Source organism: Etheostoma cragini, chromosome 7, assembly GCF_013103735.1.
Source record: "Etheostoma cragini isolate CJK2018 chromosome 7, CSU_Ecrag_1.0, whole genome shotgun sequence".
Lineage (NCBI taxonomy): Eukaryota > Metazoa > Chordata > Actinopteri > Perciformes > Percidae > Etheostoma > Etheostoma cragini.
The window spans coordinates 23,082,233-23,087,121 of NC_048413.1; the positions used below are offsets into that span (position 1 = coordinate 23,082,233).

The 4,889-nt window shown below is 41.0% G+C and overlaps 1 non-coding gene across 1 annotated transcript; it reads right to left on the bottom strand.

The window, feature by feature from the left end:
- Window positions 1-894: 894 nt before the first annotated feature.
- On the bottom strand, window positions 895-966 carry trnaq-uug. Its single transcript has one exon. It is a non-coding gene; the product is annotated as a tRNA-Gln (tRNA).
- Between the last annotated feature and the right edge of the window lie 3,923 nt (window positions 967-4,889).

Genomic DNA, 4,889 nt, shown 5'->3' on the forward strand with positions numbered 1-4,889 from the left:
CATAATGCTGGGAATACTAAGTACTAGTGTGAATACAGCAGGCTACACTGATACATAAGGAATAAAACCCAATTGTGGTAAGAAAACAGCTGAGTATGAGAAAGCTTTGTGAAAGAGTGGGGGTTCTCAACTTATTCTTCCCACCCTGTACACTTCTGCCAATGCTGCCCAGTAGAGAAACAGCTCTCATGGACATATTTGTAAAGAAAATTGAAAAACATTCCAGTAAAACGTCAAAAGAAATGTTCAGTTTTTATATATATATATATATATATATATATATATATATATATATATATATATATATATATACATGAACACTGCCATTAATGTGGAAAAATAAAGTTGTTTGTACATAAACCTGTGATATTCTGTGTAAGTGATATTTTGGTATTTCTGAGTGACAATATTTCATCCGTGCCACAAGATGATTTTCCAAAGTTGATAAATGTCTTTGTTACAGTACTGTACTGCACTTAATAGATATTTCCACTGCTCCTTTATTTCTACTTTACAATATATGGTGAAATATTGTTTTTTGTTATATTTTCCTGGGACGTTTGCAGGGAGATTTTTGTACAAAACAATTAAAATGTGATGGCTTGATATAGATTTAAACTCACAGATAATAAGTAGTTCAAATGAGCTCCATCATGAACTTCTGGTAATTGAGATTTTTCTATTGCTCCAATTAAGCAAAGGATCTGATGACTGCAGTTGGCAGGGTGTGGGGCTAGAAAGGGCGGGGCCAATGCTGTTTTTTAAGTTAGTAATAGTTACCGATTTGGCTGCTGCTGTTTATTAGTTTTGGTGTTCACATCCTCATCTCTGGTCCAAATACACAACTGTGCAGTCAATTATTTGCGCCTTGTTATACATTTAAAAAAAATGTTGAGGTCTCACCGAGATTTGAACTCGGATCGCTGGATTCAAAGTCCAGAGTGCTAACCATTACACCATGAGACCTGACGGTACCGTCGCCATTGCGAGTCCCGTACTTATTCAACATAAGAGCGTCTGGTGCCCCGTTGACATTTAAATATTGTCGTTTCTCACGGGCACATGGCATATTATTTACAGGATAGTCAAATAGTTCTCACTTTCAATAGGTCGCGTACAGTGTTTTTGCTGCGCTTGACTGATTGACAGGCTGTTACGTTGCAGTGCCTCCAGTAGAGGGGGATAGCATGACATGTTGGAGTGGGGTGCCTTGAAACGTCCTCTTATTTATGTGTGTAGGGCATTTCAGTTTAGCGTGAAAGCTTTTTGGTGTCCTGGTGTAACCCTCCTCCCTATTTATGAATTATTGAATGGTCGCTATAATAAACAATATGGTCTTATTTTATTTGATGTTTTGCCTAAGGTGAAACTGTACTGAGGGGCTCTGCCCGGAAGAAGCGCTATTTTAACATGTAGCCTACAAGTAGCCTAAAGTCACCCTCTTAATGAAGGTTTTGGTTTGCCAGAACGTACTAGTGTGTAAGAGCTGTGACTACTCTGATTACCTTACCTAGAGGACAGTAAGCCTATTTTCAGTGGGGATTTATGTTTTCTAATAATATGTTGAATTAATTTCAGGAATTTTAAAAACTTAATTATAATTTTGAGGTGCTCCTGCATTGACTCTCACCTGTCTTTTTTTTTTAAACTAAACCTATAAAATAAAAAACTCCCCAAAAACATGGATGGGTCTATCTTTACCAGTGCTTGGTTTGTCAGTTATATGCTACAGTAGAAACAAAGTTTTGCACCATTGTCAGTAGCAGGGCACGGGTGTCTTTATTGAAATGGATGTAAACAAAGCTGACCTAGTTCTATTAAATGAGTTTTAGAAATTTGTGCATACACAAGGTTGGATGATCCTGAAAAGGTGGCCTCGGCAGCTGGGATTGATGTTTCTCACCTACAGGCTGCACCTGAAGCTGATACCCGCATACTTTGACATGCAGCTGACACAACAGCCAAAGGCATCAGAGGCTTATCATTCAGAGCCGGGACCATGGGCTCTGAATGGTGTGCTGGTGTTACTTTTTGCGTTTCCATACAAACTGAGCCAAGAAATCTTGATGAGAGAAGGAACAGCCAAGAAGCTATAAAAGTTCATGAAATCAAAATGCCAAATGAGATGCTTGATGGTCTGTTGGCACTATTGCTGGCTGTGAGGATGAAGTAATATGTCCAGCTAGTACCAAGTCCAGCTACTCTAGCTTTGCAAAAAAGTGTGTGTGCAAAATCAAGCAGCAACTCAATCCATGTGGTTTGCTGTGCCATGTTTATGAAACTAAAAGCCAGTGTTGATACTTTACCACCAACAAGGAATGCCTTGACACTACACATCCAAAGGGGTCACTATCAAACAGAGATTTAGAAAACACAAGGTGGATGGCTTGCTGGTCCCCTGATCCTGAAGTCTGCCACAACACAGCTGACCTCCTCACAGACAAGATACAGAGACGCAGGAATTGCCGCAGCTCAGGCCTGTGCGTAAGACATACTGTCTGTTAGGAGATGAATGTAAAGTCTGTACTTAAAGAAAAGAGGCTTAGGAGCATAAGGAAACACTTTGCCTATGGAGCCCTCAGACGAGCTTATTGGGGATGCCATAAAGAGGCTAGAAACTGCATTCTTTAATGTGGTTGTGGACACCACCGTTGAGTCATGAAAATGGATGGTTTGAGTGAAGTGAGCGCAAGATTTGGAGTGCTCATTCAAGGTCCCATGGCAGGAAAATTTCACTTTAAGGTTTTTAAACATTGAAATACATTCCCCCAGCACGCCAACGGTCCCCGAGTGGCTAGAAATGGCTAGGTGTAAAGCCCTGGATATTCTGCTCTGCCTTTGAGAAAATGAAAGCTCAGATGGGCCAATCTGGAATCTTGCCCCTTATGAGGTCATAAGCTTGATGATAAGTACAGGTGCAGTAGAGGGTCAAAATAGTAGCCTAGCACCAGGAGGCCATAGATTCTATGGATTTTAGAACATCCCAGGGGCGATGTTAGGCATGACGCAAAGCAGAGTGAAGTGTAAAATAATTAAATGGCGGCATGTGATTAATGCAATTAAATTTGTTTTTGAGTTTAAAGCGCTAATGCTGACGGCCCTAGTTTAAAGTGTAATCTATTCTAAAATAAATTCCACTGAAATTCTGCATTACAGTCAAACAAGTGTGGTTGTTTTGCTGCTCTCCCACTTCTTCCTCCCTCTCTCTCTCTCTCTCTCTCTCTCTCTGGTCCATAGCCTACAGCTCCATCCACCCGTGGGTGCTGCTAGGACATGTTAACCAGATGTCCCAGGGATAAGTCAATACTCACAGCTTAATGCACACACAGACTTCGCTCTACATCACAAACCTTAACATGTGAGCAGACCACTCCCATCGATTATTTAGCCCTATAAAACACCCGCCGATATTCACCAACATACAGACAGAGATGATTAGGCATTTGCATACACAAAAACGGATACACAAACACATTTGACCAGCTAAAAGCTAATCCAGTATATGTCCTGTTTCACATGTCATCTGATTAAACAGAATGTCATCACTAGTTCAACCTATACCCACATGCTAGAAGTAAACCATACAGAAACAATATATGTATGACTGTTTTTTTTCAACCCCCCTGCTTTGTGATTAATAATTTCATACAATTATCCGAAACAAGCAATTCTGTGTACGAATATTTTAAGAGCATTTTTCCTGGGATCACAAAAAAACTAATCACTACAGTTCCATACTGTGAAAGTGGTACAAACAAGGAATGAAATGCCAAATTAAATGCTTTCTCATAATGGAATTCCATTTGCCATGTTTCCTTGACCAATGGTGTGAACCGTCCAAGAGGGAAGAAAACTAAGCACAAGCGTAAATAAAGCACATAGATAGTACACACAAAACACGCTCTACAGGCATACTCACACATACCGTAAGCACACACAGTATAAATAGATGAGTCTCTGTTTTCCTCCCCCCCGTGTAATCCCAGTCTGTCTAATTTGGGCTAAATCTTATTTTAGAGATAATCTAAATTTTTACCTAGAGTTGGTTGACATTTAGCCCCAGTGAGATAAGACGGATTGTGTGGCATGTTACAGTCACTTGTCTTTTCTTTCTTTTTTTAAAGACATGATTTTGTTCATAGTAGATTGTTATAATGTGTATATTCTAGTTTTAATTAAATTAAGTAATTTGTCTATGTTGCACCTATACTGCTGTGAGATCTCAATTTCTCTGTGTGGTATTAAAGGTGCTCTTTGTGATGTCACGCGTGTTTTAGACTACATTTGTTGTCACATACAGCAACACATGTCCTTACTGTATGCGAGCTGCCTGTCTCCAGATCACAGTGTAAAAAAAAACACTGTCCCTGTAGACAGCCCAGGGTCTACAAACGGCAACAAAAACAGCCTGTGACAACCTGCACCACGAATCATACACATACACAACATACACAGTGTTCCAGCGTTCCAGCCAATAACCGCCAAGAAGGAGTTTGGGGTGGGGGTGGGGTAAACGGGGGGGGGGGGGGGGGGGGGGGGGGGGGGGGGGGGGGGGGGGGGGGGGGGGGGGGACAAGCTAGTCTTGTTTTGTTTGAAAATACTTTAGACATCAACAAGAAGTAGCGTCACCCAGAAATGCTTGGAGCAATGAAGTTTAGCTCATATTATCACTTGCTCAATCAGGTGAAGAAGAAGGAGAAGAAGAAGGAGAAGAAGAAGGAGAAGAAGAAGAAGGTGTGCTTTGTGGGGACTTGAACCAGTAAACCTTCAGCTTCCAAGCCTTCCAAGTCCCCGCTGACTGAGCCCCAAAAGGTCAGGTGGTGGCAGGCAATTTCCATTTGGGATCAGGGTCACATGCCAAAAAGGGTTTCTAAAACCTGACCTGGGAG